The following is a 19,110-nucleotide window of genomic DNA, read 5'->3' on the forward strand; positions in this document are numbered from 1 at the left end:
CCCACTATCAACGTACCAAGATTAGATTTTTTCATTAAATTTAAATCCCTTTTGAAATGTTAAAGTGTGTCATTGACACAATTTCTTCATCTGAGTCTATTTTAGTTGGGTAAAATTGGAAATGAACAAACAGTAGGTAAAAATATGGAATGGTTACAGAGGATTTAGGTTTTTTTTGGTTGTAGCTGCATTTGAAAAGAAATAGGAATTCCTCTCTCACAACACAAAGCAAGCCGGAAAAATAGTGGTTAATTCTGGAGATCCGTAGTAATTTTTTTTTTTTCTGTTTTCGCAGCTAATTTGGCAGGCAACCAACCATTAGCTATTACCTCCCCGACTCTCGTACAGTGTTTCCAGTGAACTACTGAGCGCAGACTGTACTGTACATCTGTCACTGTAACTGTTGGGGGAGGGAAGTCACCTCCGTCCTTACAGAATGATGCATATTGTGTGAATATTTCTTTTCCTCATGCCTGCCTCTCCCTCCCTGAGATTCCCCTCGCAACATTAATCTGGGTGTCTCTTTCATTCGGCTTTCCCTGCTGCTGGTTAATTAGGCCCTCTGCTGAGCTCTCGGTTGTTTCCGTGGGAGATTCGTTTTTTTTTTTTTTTTTTTTTTTTTGGAAAGATGAGAACTGCAGTGAGCTGCTTTTAGTTGTACTTTTCGCCACAAAGTAATGAAGAGTAAGGAGGCAGACCTTGGAAACTTTGCACCAAAGCTTTTGACATTGCTTATCGTGTAAGGTCAATGAAAAAAGACCCCCAACAAAAAAGAGACAGCGAACACAATGTGCTGCAAAGTGACCACGGCGTAACAAAGAAAAACACTCCAACAGAAACAAAGTAACCACAAAGAAATATTAATGAAACAGAACGGGTTAAAAAAGAAACTGAGAGGAGACAGAGAGCGACCACAACTGTGTGAAAGGCGAAATTAAAGCAACAAGAAAAAGAAACAAAATGTGAAGCAAATTTTACAAGCCGGTTTATAAAGATGCTATGATACCACAAGAAAACTTTGAGCAGATATCAAACGGCCGTGAGGTATGTTAAGCGAACCGCAAAGATTCGGAAAGAAGGACAAGGTTACTGCAAAGAGACAGAAAATGAGCACAAAGACCTCAACCAGAAAGAAGGAGACTGAAGTGTAAACACAGATAAACATACTCTGAAAAGATCTATAAAGAAACATCAAAACAGCTGGAATGAAGCGATGTAAAGTGACATGAAACACAGGGAGAGAAAGCCAAAAAAGAAACAAGGAAAAAATGATCCGAAGAGATATGAGGTGACAGCAACAAGACACGAGAGCGAAGAAACAAACAGCCAGAGAAACGAGACCAATGGCCAAAACACACAAAACAAATTTCAAGAATATGACCCAAAGAAGAACCAACAATACCCAAAGAATCATGAAGTGACCGCAGCGACACAGAGATCTCATATAAATAGAAAGAATGAAGGAACACCCACGAGAGAAAGCTAACCAACCGGAGATTCACTGTAACCACAAATATGAAGCGACTAGAACGAGACACAATGCAACAACTCAGAGTGAAGAACCACAAGAAGACAAAGACAGAAGACTGTAAGAGACAGAGCCACTGTCAAGCAACAAAAAAAACAACAAAAAAAAAAAACATTAACGACCACAAAACGACTCAAAGAGAATCAGGAACGATCACAAAGAGATGCGAAGGGACAAAGAGAAACCACGAAGAAATGGAAAATAAACACAGAGTGATTCCAAAGAGACACAAAGTCAACATGAAGAGCGACACTTTTGAATGCGACTGTTATTATACCGGTTCACGTCACCAAGGCAGTGCCATAAATCGGGAGTTTTAAGCGCTCTCACACATGGCAGTGTGTGCCGTCCCCGAGTCAACATCGCCCAGCTGCCACTTTTTCATCCTTCAAAAAGCAATCCGTCGTGTCGCCTGTCAGAAATCTGCATATTGCCGCGGCTCCCCAACCCGTCCCGCGCGACACACGAGATGTAAGATCGCGTGGAGTGTGGCCTCTTTACGTCCCATAAAAGAAGGAGCCGTGAGATAAGGAAATAAAACCCCTCAGAGTGAGCTGTGTCAAAATAATGTCAGTTTGAACTTGATGAACTTTTTCTTCTTCTTCTCCTCTTTCATTTCGCTCACACTGACGACATGTGTCGCATGGATAATGGTGATGTAAGTGCGCTCCGGCTAGCGGCAGAATTAATCATCGCTACCCTTTAGAAATGTTCTTTGAATCCGAGCTCCGGTCTGGTCCTCCATTCAAGATCAACTCTGTCCCGGTGTGTGGGTGTGATGTTTGAGCACATTGTGGCTTAATTGAATAGGTGAGCTGTGTTTGAGTGCGCGAGCGCGAGCTTTTGAGAGTGGGAGTAAGTGTGTGTGTGGTCATCCTTTCTCGCCGTTAATGCATCAAGAGCCGCCGATGCATTAACCGCCACAAGTGGCACTAACCGTGCCCGGAGAGTTCTTAAGGCTCGGTTTGGAAAATACGCTGTTTAAAAATAGTGTGTGTCTTTGTCATTTATACAAAACGCTCTTAAAAATCTTCTTAAATTAAAGGCCTCGACTCCTAACGGCGGCGGCGGACGCGAGCTATTATACGTCTCCGTCTGAGTGAAACCCAGCCCAGGAGCAGCTTGGACAGATGGAGGAAGATTAACAGGGAATGTGTGTGTGCGTGTGTGTGTCTGTACATTGTGTGCATTCAAATTGCAGAATGCCAACAATAGATTTTCCAACCAGGAGCTGCTTTGCATGCTGAACAAGTCCCATAGCCTGGTATTATTGCAGCGTGAACTCTCTGCATTTGTTTGTTAATAGCATCCATCACCAGCACAGAACAGTTGTGTCATACGCAGGAACACATCACTACATGCTGCTGTTTAATAGTTTCTGCGCCGCGCAGATCTCCTTTTCTTCCGTCTGCCGTGCTTTTAACAGTGTGCGAGTAACCCTCCGCTGGAATTCGCATGAAAGAAGCGTCAATTAAAGTATTTCCGCGATCCAGACATTAATTGTTTTTGCCGCTCCAAACGCACCATACTGTGGCACGTGTAATTATAGAGTGGCGCATATGTTTACTATTAATGTCATTTAGGGAAACGTGCTCGACCAGATTTGCGCAGGCTGGCGACGGAATCCTGCACAGCCGCACGTGAGCAGCTGCCAAATTGAAAATGAAAAGTATGGGAGCAGTCTTTTCGATTTGGATCCCTGCGAGGTTAAATTTAAGCAACAGAGCTGGGGAATTCCAAGAGACTGAAAGGATGGAGGAGTCCACATGAAGTTCATTTTCAATCAAATTTGCTCAATCAAAACACCTCTTTCGGTTAATCTTGACACAAATGAATTCATATTGGCATCAAGAAGGATAAATCATTAACAAGCTGTGTGACCTGAGTGAAATGGAAAGAATCCCATCCATGTTGGAGGACACTAGTTCGGACCAACTGTCCTTGGGACGCTGTCCAGATTGCATCTTGGAAAGGTTGCAGACCCTCTATCAGACAATGCATTGCAGTGAAGCCAAACCCTCACACACATACACACACTCAACATAAAATGCAGTTTTTGGGGTCTGCTTTACTTTTAGGCTTTACTTTCAGATGTGTACATTTAATTTACACAAGATAAAAGCAGGAAAAGCGTTGGAGCTCCTTCATGTGCTCAGAGCCACTGTTTGATTCGAGTTTTCTTTAATTCACCAAGGTGGCACCTTTTCATCATTTATAGTTTCAAAAGCACTCCTCAGTCATAAATCACTCCTCTAACTTGTCTCCTAGTCCCCCCTCTAGGTGTGATGTATTTAGGTCGAGCAGGACAATGAGAAATGGTGTCAAATTACAAGCAGGATGATGCATTTAAGAATGAGGAGAGGAAGACTTTCTCTCTCTGCTCCTATCGGTGACGGAACTGACCACAAAAAAACAAAACAAAAAAACTTTAGTTTTCCACTTACATTTGCATTTTCAACTAAAATGTGAGCGAACTCATACTAAACAGCTGCTGTGACATTGTATCTACAACATAACCTTCACAAAAACGCTGTGTGGTGAGCTTATAAATGCAGCACAATGCATGTGGGATTATTGTGGTGGGAGTTTTACCAGCTAAGAACTCTCCAACAGCTTAGCAAGATGTATAAAGGCATCAAAACAGCAGCAGGAATTTCTTCATTGTGCATATCAAATATGATCATGGTCTGCCCTCGGGGATATGAAGCTTTTGAAGCCTGTGATTGGTCTTTTTAAAGCTGTTGAGTCAGTTCGACGTTCAGTCTTCAATCAGAACTGCAAGTGAACAGACTTTGTTTGGAAGCAATCACACCGAGAGTGGGAACACACTTTATTTCTCATTATCACGATACTTACGAAATGTATCGAGGGTATCTCTTTAAATTTGGCACGAAAGGTTAAAGCTATGAGGTTCTTAGGGCCAAGATCAAAAGTCAAGGTCTCGGTGGCTTCATGTGTCCCTTTTATGTCAATGTTTCAAGAATTTCATGAGACAATCTCCTCATAATTCCTCTATTTTGGCACCGTGAGGAACCAGGAAATTAGTGAAAAGACAAGGTCATAGTGACCTCATGTTGGAGCCGATGCAATATCTCAGAGAAGTGTACAGTTAATACCTTTTATTATAGTCCTTGGCTGTCTGCGCTGAATATATGAGTCTGGAAAGGCATTAATGTCAACTGCAATGTATTGGCTGGCAGAGGCACACAACTGTGAGGTGTTAATTCTGGTTTGCGCGGTGAATCAACTCATTATGAGCATCGATCTGGGTTTTTTTTCCAGCACAGGTGCAGTCATGTCTCGTGAGCCCTCCCCAGTTGGTCAGAAACTCTGGGCCGAGCAGGATGGGTATTTCTCTGCGGAGCGCATGCCAGATGTCTCCTCAGAGATAATGAAGCATATTTCTGTCTCTGTCTTGGTTGGGGGTGAGGGGCAGAGTTACCCAGACCCTGAAGCAACAATCCGAACCTGTTCCACTCCTTCCTTTAGACTGGAAGTCCTTGGTGATTACACCGAATAAGAAGTAATGCTACGGTTTGGTCGGTCTAACCTGTTTTTGTGCTCTTTCTTCCGCAGGTGGAGCCCCTGAAGAAACCTACTTGTTCCAGTTGGGAGGCTTGTTGAGAGGCAGACCCAAGCATGAGCTAACCTTCAGAGAGACACTGGCAAAACCACCAGCATTCTTTATCATATATATAGATATATATAGATAATATAAGTCAGAAAGATATACATACTTAAGATTGATACAGCACAGTTTTACCTCTCGGCGTCTTGCTCCGATCCAGTCAGTGAAAACCAGTTCTGCTCGTTACCTCCCAGAGAAAAGGAAGAGGAATTGGTTCCTTCTTCTTCTTCTTCTCCTTCTTCTCTTCGTGCAACATTTTTCCATTTTACCTCAGGGATTTCCTCCCACTGCCTACCTCCTCCACCGAAACAGCCAACTCAGTGACTGGAACACGGAGCAAAAGGAAAACGCAACCGTGACCTCTCACTGTTGTTATCGTGACAACCTGTATTGCCTCTCAGACTATTCTCACTGCAACCGTGATGACCAGCAATGACCTTGGACCTCTTGCCACCTGCCAGCTCTGCCCTGCTCACTGCCTGAATTGAACCCATCCACACTCGCCTGAAGCCGGAGGGTGGTTTATTACTGGAAGGAAGAAGGGCAACGGCGTCCCTCCTTCTCCACGGCATCATCTGTCGGGCATCTATATACCTCAGCAAACACAGCTTCTAGATAGCCGCGCAAGTCAAGGAAACATAAGGGAACTTTTCACAGCAACATCATTCATACTGGTGCTTTAATCTGCCCAGCGGGTAACACGTGCTCTCCAGCGTGGTGCTTCAATCTACCCTGTAGACAGTTCACTCTGCCATCTTCCGTTTGCCTCTGAGGCGAGAATTATAGCAACAGTAGCCAGGGAGGCCTCCAGAGGAGCGAAGCGAGAGACTCAGGAGCAGAGCCTGGCAGGAAAACTTCACTTCATTTGCTCCTGCAGCGGTCGCGTCATACACAAAGCCTCACACTCTTAAGCAGTAGCATAAATCAGCGCTTGCCTACGGGGGCCCTTCAGAGATCACGGAAGACACTCAGAAGTTTGCCCCCCGCTGCCTGTGAGTTTACGCTTCACCTTGCGGAGCCTCCAGAGAAGCAAAGCTACCCCAGGAGCAGGAGAAGTTCATCGGCTTTTCCCGCTCTGCAGGCAAGACGCAACGAGCAAAGAAGCTCCGGGCAGATTTAACGCAGAGGCACTGTGCAACCTGGAAAGTAAAGAGAAGATCCGTACCCTGTGAGAGGCGAAACAAAAGCAGAACAACGAAAGAGAAGAATGCAATGGTGAGTTCCCCCTTTCTCATCTTTATCAGCGTGCTTATTGTCTCCTCCGTGACAAGCTCTGCAGGCAAGTGTGTCAGCAATACCGCAAATACAACAGACGTTTTCTCGCCCGCTACTTTCATATTATTGAATGACAGAAGAATATTTCAAGCATTGGTGTTATTTTTTCCCCCTCTTCATTTCTTATCATTTCATTTCTTTGCATCACTAACTGACATTTAAATGGCATTTCTGCCTTATTACATGATACAGAGTTGAGACAGACGGGAGATTAAGGAGGGATGGAGGGAACGCTTTGCTGTAAAGGTCATTAGCTGAATTTGAACTGTCCTACAATAAAATATATCTCGGCGAGACAACCTCAAACAAATGTCTCTCCTCACAGAACATTTGTGATTGAAACAACCCGGAGTGCATTCGCACTTATCGCCGCAAAGATGATCATGATTCAGGCCATGAGTGGTCGTTTCGGCTTTGACTTGACGGCTGTTGTAAACAAGACATTTACACTCGCTGGAATAATAGAATATATAATGTGTATTCATAAAGAAAGACCTGCTCCCTCTATGGGACCATTAAACTGCATTACTACGGAATTGTTTATTTTTACTACAAGGATATTTATTATAGATGGTTCAGTGTTCGTTAACCTTCGCAGGCAGCTGTAAATTCAAGGCCGAGAAACCCGGGATTGGGAGGGAGGAATCGATCGAGTATCCAAAAAGAACAAAAAAAAAAAAAAAAAGAACCTTCTGGTATTGCAGATTCTCCAAATTCAGCCTACTTTTAACACAGAATTCGTCGTCCATATTCAGATGAGATGGCGGTGTTTTGGTGATCAGCCGGCGCTGATGGGGTCATTCTGCCAGCCGAGCTGTTAACACGACGGTTTGAAATGATCGGTTGGACTTTTGGCAGACGGCGAATTTTATTTGGCTCTGCTGCCGTTTGAGCACTTTCCCAGCGATCCCACGAAACTCACTGCTGTCACTTCAAAAAGCATCTGTTTTTCTCATTTTCAGGGATTTTCCACATCCAGTGGTTCCACGTTAGTGCAGCTTTTCGTAATGAACGCTTGAAAAAAAAAAAAAAATCCATATTTATGCCATTCGTGCAGTTCATCAGTCTGGTCTTGTATTTAAAATCTCCGCTAAATCAGATTCCGCTTTCTTTTCCAGCAGCTCGCCGTCATGCTGCGCGAGGCGTCTGTAATTTGACACCAGCGTCATCATCTCGCCAGTTGCTGCGGCGGCGTGATCGGATGACCGCTTCAGGGAATCCGTGAGGGGCTGAGGCCAGCGCGTCGAAACCCGGGCCAAACCGAACATTCACGGCAGCCTCCTGAAAGGAGTTGCCTAAACACGTGGTTAACCGCAATATTTAACACCGTGACCGCGTTTCACTGGAACCCGCGATATTAAAGGAGTTATGTACGAGCGAGGGGAACGGCTGTCATCGGAGGTACAACAACGACTTGGTTTCAGTGTTTATTGGATCCTTAGCGATGGTATTTAGCACTTTGATGATTCAGTTAGGTATTAAGCTGATGATGCGCCGCAGTGTAATTTAATCGTTTTTCTAAATAGAATGAATTTACAGATATAAATGGACACTACTTCAGAAGCTGACAATTTTACTGTTAAAAAAGGAGAGTATTATTTTATTGTATGTGAAGTTGAATTGGAACCGAACTCAGACCATCTCTAATCTGCAGCCAGCTGCAGCTCGGTAATCTCCTTTTGTTTCCATACCTCGCACACTTAACGGAGAGCCGCAGAACAAAGTAAACTTCGCTCGTAATTGCTGAGGAGGCTGTTGTTTGGCTCAAATTAACTGCATTAGAGGCGTTGCTAAACAAAAAGAGCAGCGGCGCTTTCATTCCGTTAAATGTGAAACTCGGCGTGGGTCGACACGGGTCAGCTGATCTGCACCGTGTGCGAGCGGAGCGGTCAGGTCGTGGCTGTGCAGAGCGGCCAATTAAAATGTGTAGCGCGAGTTCACAGGATGTGAAAGTGTCTGCCCAGCTTTAACCTTCACCGCTTCATTATAATCCTGTATTTTCATGTGGGATTTAGCAGAGGAGAATTCACCTCCGTGGTGTATAGATATGATTGCCGCGTGCTTCTGCGGCTGTCTAAAGCTGCTGTTGAATGAAAGGGAAACTGGGAAGGTTTGGCTGCCCATCATTCAGAGAATCCTTTTCATATGTGATCAGATAAACCAAAGCCGGATGTTTTTTTTTTTCTCTCCATCTCGCGGAGAAAAAAAAAGGAGCCGTCACTGTATCAAGAACGCCAAAAAGGGAATGATGCTATGTGGCCTAGATTTCTTAAAAAAGAAATCATCTTAGCATTGTCAGCCGAGTTCATTCACTTTAAATGTGGAGCAGCGTCACTGAGCTGACATAAACACAGTGATCAGCCTAAACAATATGACCAGAGACGGGTGAGGTGAATATTTCTGGTTGCCTCATCTGTCATGGCGCCGGTTTGTAGGTGGGATCGATCAGGAACCAAGGGAACATTTCGTACCCAAAGACCAAACTCATATAGCTTTAATGGGAGCGTCTCCAAGACTGTGTTTCCAGTCCACTGTGGTCAGTTTGTATCTAGAGGGCTGACGTGGCATCAGGATCATAGTCTCATTGATGAATGTGGGGAACGAAGGTTGGCTGAAGTGGTCTGATCCAGCAGACGAGCTGTTAAACCTCAAACTGCTACCGAAGCGAACTCTGGTTCTGAAACAAATATGCCACATGACTTTGTTAAAGGGAAACGTTTGAAGACGGCCATGTGACATGTTGTGCTGGGACGAAAAATGCTAATTTCAAAATTACTTAACATTGCAAAGTGCCTCATATTTCAGCAGCATCTAAAAGCTCCATACAGTCGTCATAACTGTGATCAAACGCTTGAAATGTCACTCAATTTGGGAACAATGCTTGACATTTTCAACCGTTCTCCAATCGTCTTCATTTTTATACATTAGTCAGTCGTCACCAGGAACATCCCCAGTGCGTCCTCCAATAAACGCACCAGCAATGGACAGCTGAGCATCAGAACTCGACCATGAAGCAGTGAAAGAAGGCGGCGCGTTCTGATCAGTCAGGCTTTGTGTTAATTTGATGTAGGTGATGCGGTGTGTGTACATTTCTTACTCGAGAACCATGCTTCACCAGGTTACCTTTTAAATAAAAAACAAAGCATTGAAGGCAGAGTGATGCTTTGGATCAGGCTTTGCAAGGGAAGCCTCATGTCCTGCCATCCACGTGGGTGTTACTTGGACACCACCTGCCAAAACCTGACGGCACTGATCTATTTCTGCACAATATTGCACAAAGCGAAAATGCATCAGGAACGTGGAACTGAGGCGCTTTGCTCCAGATTGTCCAGATCTCACTCCAATCGCGGCTCTGTGGGATGCGTTGGACAAACACGAAGGCCCCGCCTCAAAACTTCCTGGACTTAAAGGATCTACTGCTCACATTGTCGGTGCCAGAGACCACAGCGCACGCCGGAGGTCTCGCAGAGTCCACGGTTGGGAGGGCCGGGGCTGGCTCCGGCTGTGAAACGAGGGAACGAGCAGAACGTTAGACAGGTGGTCATAATGTTGTGGCTGCACATGCGCCGCTCCTGCTCTCTCTGACATAATATAGGACATTGGTAAGGTGGTCACATACTGCTCTTTCTTTTTTTTTTTCTTTTTCTTTTTTTTTTGACAAAGTGGGGATATAGGGAAGGAGATAGGAGAGAAATAGAGAGCTTACCGAGGGGGAAGCAGGAGCAGGAGGGAGGAGAGAAGGAGACGGAGATGGATGGGATTCCACTGAAAACAATGTCCCGGCCTCACCTCAAGAACCCTCTGTCCTCCCGCTCAATCAGCCGGAGGGAAGCACATACGTGTTGCCCGCCGTCATTGACAGTCTCCTCACATCTCGGCTCCGCGGCTTGTTCCCGCCCTCTTGCTTCGTGTTGCCACGGCAACGCACAGCCTTCCCGTCCCGCCACCTGTGGCACGGATACCCGGCGAGGTACGGAGAGGCGGCGAGCCCCGAGCCAGCCAATCAGATGGCACGGGCTCGTTTGTGTGCCAGTCATGGCTGCCGTCCGTGCGCGTGCACGGGCCAAGTCGCGTGTCTGGCTGGCTCAGATCTCGTCAAGGAGGCGCTCGCCTGTACGGACCAATCAGGCCGCTCGGGCGAGTGCGTGTCAATCAGGCGGCTCGGGCGAGTGCGTGTGGGAGGTCACATAAATTGCTAAGTGGCCCGCTTGTTCTGCAGCCGCATTAAAGGGCACACCGGGCCAACGCGAGCTGGATGAGATCTCATTATCTCGTTTTGTGTGTGCGCTCACATGTGTGTCCGTGTCTGCTCCTGTGTGTGTATGTGTGTGTGTGTGTAGATCCATGAAACTGGAGCGATGGATGAGTCATCCGTGGGCTCTCGGAGACTATTGCAGCAATCATGTGTGTGCGTGTGTGGATGTATGGATATATACTGAGGCAGCAGACACAGCCTCACCCTGGGGATGATTAAAAAAAAAAAAAAAACTCTCTGAAGTCTTTTTTTTTTTTCTTTCCCAACATGTAGTTGGCTGAAGTTTTACGGGTCAGATGGGGTTGTTCAGTGAGCGGCTTGTGCAAGTCCACCTTGTTAAATGTGACTGTTCACTTTCACAACCATTTTCTCCTGGTTCTCCTCCATGTTGACTAAAACTGGGCATACGAAGTACATTCATAATAGTTCCATATTCGTATTCAGGTGTAAAAAGTAAACTTCTCTTCACTTTATATTTAGAGATATGGTCATTATGTTTAAGGGCGGAGCGCCGAGGTGAGCGCTGAACTCAGCTGCTTGCTGCGGATCTCTGCTTAACTTGCTGCTCACGCTATGTTAAATGACACCAAAACACAGTCAGCAGTGCATTTCCCAGTTGATTGGAGGTCGGGGGGAAGGGAGGTGGGGGGACCTGCTAACCTTTAAAGTGAAGTTTGCAATAAGAGCAAAACAGAAATTCAGTGTAATGTCCTTCAGTATAAAATGACCATCTAGGACACAAACTCTACAATCTAGAGATATGAGGGATTTATTGTAGCTACTGATAGCATGACGTGCTCTACGAGACTTTTCTCAGCTAAAAAACAAATTTGATCGAAGCATTGAGTGAAAAGATGTTGCTATTTGTATGCAAATACTCCACTTATACTCCACTTTTCACATTCAGCCTTTATTTTTTTTATGAAACCCATCACACACAAAATAGAACTTCAGGGAAACACCTTGAGAGTGTGAATTACATGATGGATGAGCAAAAAATGTAAATGTCATAGTAAATAGACATTGACGCCTCAATAAATATGATGACGATTCAAGGGCAGAGAACGGTGGATGACTTATTCAATGTTAATCCCCTCAAAGAGAAGCGGTAACTGTTGAATATTAATCCTTAAAAAAAAAAAAAAAACAAACACCTTTTTTGTGCCTAAAAACAGATACTGACATCGTGAGTCTTTTTTGCCTCAGGAACTTTGAATAAAGTAGCTTCCTCCCGATCTGAGGGGGGTTCAGAGTTTATTCAGTCATGCAGTCAAAGATGTATGAAGCTACAAATGCATTAAATATTTAGAAATGAGTCGAAAAAATTCATATCGGTCCCATAAGAGAGCGGCAACCAATGTAGAAATTCAAAACAGGTGTTTATGTATTCTGTTAAAATCAAACTCGTGTTCTGTTCCGGTTCCAGACGGCACTGGTAGTGATTTTATTTCTTCCCCTCCAAACCAGTCACGAAACCTTCATCGATTTCAGATGCGAGCAGCAAGTTTTTTGACTGCAACCTTCTGTGAGCACATTTACAGATGTACTCTTGCCATTCTTTAATAATTGATCATATCAAACCCCCAGAGATGTGCGGTGACTTGGAAATGTCCCCGCTTCCATCCCTCAACTTCAGCTCCCCTGTCAGCTCGTGGCGGTGTTGCTCATGGACTGCTGAACCTCCTAACGCAGCTCAGATGGACTCATGCGATGACCACTGACCACAATTTCCCTAAAAATAACCCGGAGCCGTCGCTCCTCTGAGCATTCAGTTTTCCTCCCGTGTGGATCCACCAGTGAAAAGTTATTGGCGCCGTAGATACGCGGCGGCGGGTCTCAGCTGCGCCCGCTGAAGCAAGAAAACCAAATTTTAGCACCTTTTAGTGATCAAAGGCAGTGGAAGAAGGAAGGAAGTAGAACATTGTGAGTCGAGTTTGTTCGAGGATTAAAGCAGGAGTGTTTTTTAAAGTAATTGAAGCTTTTTGAGGATTGTAGTCATGCTAGCATTTATCAACAATCGTAGTGTATGTATTGTAAAAACTGGCTGAACTGCAATGAATTGTGTTTTGCCTGCACTGCGCTTTCATTCATTCATTCAGCTTCAGATTGTGTCACACATCATGAGTATGAAAATTGGCAGAAAAATATGAAAGTCAACAAACTCTGCTCTGCTTTCAGTGTTTTAAAAAAAAAAACCAACAGACGGTTCAGTAGGTCGAATGGTTGAAATTATATCCAAGAACTGTAAAAATCCCCTCACAATTGTTTTGTCTCAGATCGTGATACTCGAGAACGTTGTTACTTTTCACATGTTGAATTAATTTCGTGAAGCTGTGGTCAGATGTACTTCCTGTCACCCTGGAAGACAGCTGTAATCCCACAACTGTCATTTAAATAGGTTTAATCCTCTTCAGGCAGTCATGAGCTTATGAGGCCTGCTATAGGTTTGGTTTGTCCACCACGGTGAACTTCTATGAACCAATTTAATCTCTATTTATACCTTTTTTTTTCTTTCTTTTTTTTTGTAAGCATGCAAAACTAAATACCTAGACGTGCCTCATTTGAAGCTTCTGGTCACTTGTGCAGACATGTGCTTCTTTACATTTGTCATGTTCAACAAAGCAGAAAATCAGATTTGTTGTGCAAAACAAACAGCAAAAAAAAAAAAAAAAAATCATCAAAGGGGAAACCTTGTGTAAAAGGGTGTACAGTCATGTAACAGCCATTGTTTCGTACATAAAGGACACTCATGATTAATTCAGATTAAAGCAAGTAAAAAAAAAAAAAAAAAGCATGGGATGGTACGGAACTTCCTAAAAATATCCCACTTGAAGGCAAACAAATGAGAAAAACAGAACAGAACAGGCACGCGAGGGGTGGGACGGCATTTTGCAGCGCAGAAAACGTAAAAGGAGGCAAACCAGAAGCAGAGCACGTGTGCATGTAACACATCACCAAACAGTCATCTGCTGTCCTGTTTTTATGGAAATCATTGTTCCCCGACTGCAATGCAGAACAAGAACGGCAGTGAGCATGCACAGTCTGTCTTCCCAGTTCTGTCCAGAACATTGTGAACTCTTTTCTCTCCGCAGTCAGAAAACTCGCAGGACGGATCGCCGCGTCCATGAAAACTCCACATTAACTCACAGCAGCCAATCAATACGGTTGATACAGGCCTAATGTGTGACTGCCAGCCATACATTACGGGCACGATAATGATCTATAAATCCTTTTTTTAGCTCTTTAATAATCCCTGAGCGGGACGGATGGAGCTCGGCATTAAGTCACCGTTGGAGGCTTTGTAATCACATATCACACATAAACAATGTGGCTTTTGTTACCGTGAAGAAATTCCCTCTTGCAGCCCCCGAAGCGGTCCAGCTGAAGGTGGAGGTCATTTTCCTTAATCACACCTGAGTTTCCAGCCATATTTCTTCTTAACGGACCAATATCTAGAGGAAGATAAGAGAAGTAATGGAGTCGTACCACTGAAAGTCTTTGCAGTAGTGCAAACTGATGTGGAGATTTTTTTAGTACAATTTGTATGGAGTTATTTATTTTTTTTTTTAAGCTGTTTGTGAGCTATTACAGAAGGTATGTTTATTGATATTTTTTTCCTCTGAGCTGGTAATAAAAAATAGAATTCATTACAGAATAGACACACCTGCTGCAAAGTTTATAAATCAAGGATATGAAACTGAATTTGAGAATAATACATTCTTCTCCTCAACCTAAATATGTTTTGCATATTTTGACTTTATGATTTGAAATGCAAAAGCTAACCAGACCCAACCTTTCCAGTCTTGCAATACCATCTTGCGCCACCAGGTGGAATCTTGAGTTAATATATTTTGTTGCAAAGAAGTGGAAAATGCTCTCTCTATAAGCAAACATGTAAATAACTGCATTTAAACTCTTCAAAATATTTTTTTTACAATTTGTAAAACCATGAGACATCTTGTTGAGACATTGGAGTGTTTGTTAAAGGTATTGACACCGAATGTGAAAGTACTGCCTTGAAAATGTCAACATGAACTAAAAATAAAGTTACAAACTTCATTAGCATTGATTATAGCCTGTCAGATCATGTTATTTCACAGAGACTGCTAGACGATACATACTGCTAGATATAGAAACAGAAGGGCTTTAGCAGCAGCAGCGGGATTTAATGGTTAATAAATAATAGTGCATAAAGTATAAAGTGATCACTGCAGAAGCAGGTTTAGTACCTTTTTCTCCCAAAGCTTATAGTACAGTGGTGAAACTCCCTTGAAGATCCTGATGTTCAGGAAACTGAACTAACCTTGAGTTTATCACAGATGTAAGAACTGTTAATGATTTATTAGCCACTCCTTGAAACACTTTCACCCTTCAGGGTTGTTAAAGGCAGTTCCACTTTGTTCTACTTTTGTGACATTTTAAACCCACTATGAATAAATGCCAGTTTGTCCCATTTATATTGAAAAAGATCTTTTGGAAAATGATTAACAGTATTTCTCAAGTATTTGCTAAAATTCCAAAGAATAATGTTCTGGTCCTTTTGCCACAAACGAGACAAAAATGTCTTTTTCAGATATCAAGTTAATTTTTTATTAAAATGCCAAAACCTGAAGCAGTTAACCCATAGAATGTTCTGAATCAGGAATTGAGACCTACTCTGCTGCTTCATCCAACCTAACCACCTGGACTAATGCATATTTTTGGACTGGAAGGAATCCGAAGAAAAACCAAAACAGGAAGGATGTGCATTCTCCAAAAGCTCTTACCCTCGGTTTATTCTCACTATGAGGCAAAACTAGCATTAGATGATTCTCGCAATCAATTTCAAACACATTTAATGTGTTTTTCAAAACAAAAAGAACAACAGTGACGCTCTGTTCTTTTGAATTTTTAAGATTTCCATTGTATCAGACGGGCTTTAATGTGCTCCTATTGTAAATTTTGCAGCAGGAACTGTTCATCAGAATGCATTAGGCTGGATGGCGCCTGGCAGGGTTTTTGCCTTTAGGAGTTTCACCGTTCATCTCAATGATATCAGTGTTTCCAGCGCCGCGGTCTCCTCAACGCGAGGTGACAGGCGCAGGCTTCGCTCAGTAGTTGTGACAGAGGTTAGTGCTGATCGGATCGCTTTTTTTTTTTTTTCTTTCTTTCTTCCTTTTAAAACAACAGCCGTGAGCAGCCACGGTGAACTGTAGCTGACTTAGCTCGGGGACCGCCGAGGAACATTACGTTTCCTATAGACGCAGCAGAAACCTCTTGCAAAACGGAGACTCAGCCGCGGTAACACAGCATTTCCAGTAATTAAACATTTAACAGTTGCCTCCCACAGAAAAAAGCTCCAAAGCCTCGATGCATCTATCAGCCTCTCGCAGACGGTCTTTACTACGAGCCTGTATTGTACTTCTCTGCATTCAGGAGGAGCCGATCTGGGTCTGGACCTCTGAATCGTGTTTGCCAGGAGCCTTTGTCAGCTGGGCTTCTTGAATAGATTCCAGCTACATAAAGCAGGTATAGGACAGAAGGATTTAAAGATCCTTTAAAGGTCAAAAGTGCACGGTGGCACCTCCGTCCCACCAGCACTGACAGTTATTAAAGTCTCCGCGCTGCACTTCGCTGCAGCTCGCAGGTCAGTCTCTCTTCTTATTGATGTTTAAAAAACACGACAGGACACTCTCGGTAAAAGCAGGTTGCTTTCCCTGTTGTCTTCAAGCACGAGATTCTTTCAGTTCCGATGAATTAAAGCCTCATTTGAATACATAAAATATGTATAAAACAAGCGAGAGAGTGAGAGGGAGGGGGGGCTTCTGGGTTTTACTCCATTCAGCTCTGTCGAGACAGAGAACAAGATTATTTTTAATCAAAAATGTAAAGTTTTTGTTTGTTAAACTGTAGAAACATTGGATTGATTTAAAAAAAAAAGAGGAAAATGTACAATTTGACAATATTGTGCAAATTTATCTTGCACTATGCAACAAAAAGTTGAAGTTTAAGTTTGAATGAATTTAATTCACAGTAACTCCACAATAATGTGGTTATCATTTTTAAAAAGACACGGAAAGAAAACAAACCTGTTATTTGAAAGAACAACCCTAAAGGTACAAACACATTAACATCATCTGCGTCAGTGTTTACTCAGGTCTTGATCCATCGTGAATTCATGTAAAATTACAACCGATCATGTGTTCATTCTAAATCCAGCTCTTTGGAGATGGAATGTGGACTGCAACACATTTCATTTGTTAGAATCAGTAGTTGTTTTTGTTGGACGTGAAGTAATTTGTCCTTTCATAATGACTGCGTGTTCAGCTCCGCTGCTCATCCGTCAAATGCATGCTGCTTTCTTTGAAAGGCATTTTGCATAACGGAATGATTTAGTGCCAAGGTTCACCAAAAAAAAAAAAAAAAGTTGTGTTTTAGATTTTTTTTTAACTTTATTTTTCAAGATTGCATGTGTGTGAGACGTTATATTGTGACTGTAGGTAGGTGAGAGTGTGTGTGTGTGTGTGTCTGCCTGTGTTTGTTCTGTCTCCTTGTAGCTTAAAGTAAATGAGAAATTCATTTTTTCCCCCTTATTTTCCTGACAAAAGATCAGAAGGTGACACTTCAGTGAGGGAATATTTTCAGATTTTGTGAACTCGGATCAATACAGTCACATTAATCATACCTTTCATAAGAAGTTCGATTGGACAGATGTCAATGAGACTTTTCTCTGTTCTTGAGTTCCATCAGTGCAGGTACATGACCAAACTCCATATGCAAGCTTACCAGTGTTTCATCTTCATTTCGAAGGTTAAATGGCTTTTATAGTTGTAGAAAGGTTCAATTTCATTATTTGAGGGCTAAAAGTCTCTGTTTTGGCCAATAAGCCGATTATTATGCCTGAAGTTTTTTTTTTTTTTTTTTTTTTTTTTAAATAAGTAAAAGAACCTTGTTTTTTTCCCCCATCTGTGTACTGTCTGTACCTGTTCCTTCCTTGCACAGAGGGGTCATGGGGGGCTCCTATTTCAGGTAACACCGAGCAGAAGGCGGGTTGTAACCTGGACCAGGTGCCAGTGAAAACCCCGCTTCATTTCGAGGTATCTTGAAGCCGTGAGAAAACCTTCAACCCGGCCGTCTGCTCGCTTATAGCAGAAGACGCTTTTCATGATCTGAACGCCGGATCTCCCGTCTTTCCCCCCGCGGAGACGCTCCCGTTTGCATCCAGCTATTCGGAGCTCATTACTCACTCCTCCGGCGGCCGATTCCCGCCGCGTCCGTGTCTATATTCTTCCTCATCCTGTGTCCTAATGCGCGACACATGCGTTAACCCACTGCTCTTAATCAAAGCCGCGGACGGGCGATGTGAGGACGTCCGTGCAGCGCGGGCTAATTCACATCACGCCGGCTCGTATTTCATCAGTTGAGTCATCATTATCATCGGCGCTCTGGCGGTCGCCGGCCTAATGACTGCGAGTCGTCTCACCTGCTGCAGCGGAACAAAGTGAACACGGCGCCATTGACCCGCCGCTTCGCACCAATTAACGCCATCGCCACGTGGGAGCGGCGCCGCCCGGGTCCAGCTGTGTGACCCAAGACTCCTCCGTCACTTCTTAACGCCACCTGTGGAAGCAGATGAGGCTAATTCAGTATTTAATTAATACGAGAACACGTTTTACTTTGAGAAGCCCGGGCTCAAACCAAGGGACTTTCTCAGTGTGAGGGGAGCGTGCAAACCACTGCAGCACTATTTGTAGATTTGAAAAGTAGTTGTTTTGGGAGTGACAGATGGATCCGAGCTCTGACATTCAAGGCCGGGCTGTTTCCTCCTCGACTGAGGTCTGTGCTGCCGTCGTGCCAGGATCTGAAGGGGTCTCAGGGGCCTCCGGGAGAAAAGGTTGTGGGTGTCTTTAGAGTCTGGCAAGAGATTGAAAAAAATAGAGAAAAAAAACACTTCAAATGATTTGAAAGGAGAGTTTGAAGTGAGGGAAATAATCAGCGAGAGGCTTCGGCTTCAAACAGATGATTTGTCTTCATTAATTATGGATATGAGCTCCGGATAGGGTTGGGCATCGGAGGGACAAGAACCTCCGTGGTGATAGTTTGTTTTTGTTTTTGTTTTTTTCTGTTTGTGTAAATTGTGACTCATCAGGCGAGGGATCGCTCTGCGGTGTGAAGACCTTTTGCTTTCAGTAGTTCTCAGGCACAGTTTCACACAGTTTTTAAAGGAACTTGCGCAAAGGTTCCAAAACCTCTTGGAGAACTGAGGCAGATCTTCTGTGGTCGAGTTCTGGTTCAGATCTTTCCGTCTCTTCATGTAAACCCTCATGGACTCAGATCAGGGCACAGTGGGGGGGGGGGGGGACGCCGTCACTTCCAGGACCTCTTGATCGTCTTTTCGCCTTCATTTTCCACCTGCCTGAAACTTTGCCTCACAGTGTTCAAAAA

At 43.7% G+C, this 19,110-nt stretch overlaps 1 protein-coding gene across 5 annotated transcripts in view; it reads left to right on the forward strand.

Annotated features, from left to right (window-relative positions):
* LOC115386500 (thyroid hormone receptor alpha) overlaps window positions 1-19,110 on the forward strand; it is a 128,641-nt gene that overhangs the window by 40,017 nt on the left and 69,514 nt on the right. For all 5 annotated transcript variants that reach the window (XR_003931305.1, XM_030088817.1, XM_030088820.1 and 2 more), the window contains exon 3: window positions 5,105-6,371. The gene's annotated coding sequence lies outside the window, so the exon portion shown is untranslated. The remainder of the gene's footprint in view (window positions 1-5,104; window positions 6,372-19,110) is intronic.

Source organism: Salarias fasciatus, chromosome 4 (genome assembly GCF_902148845.1).
Source record: "Salarias fasciatus chromosome 4, fSalaFa1.1, whole genome shotgun sequence".
Lineage (NCBI taxonomy): Eukaryota > Metazoa > Chordata > Actinopteri > Blenniiformes > Blenniidae > Salarias > Salarias fasciatus.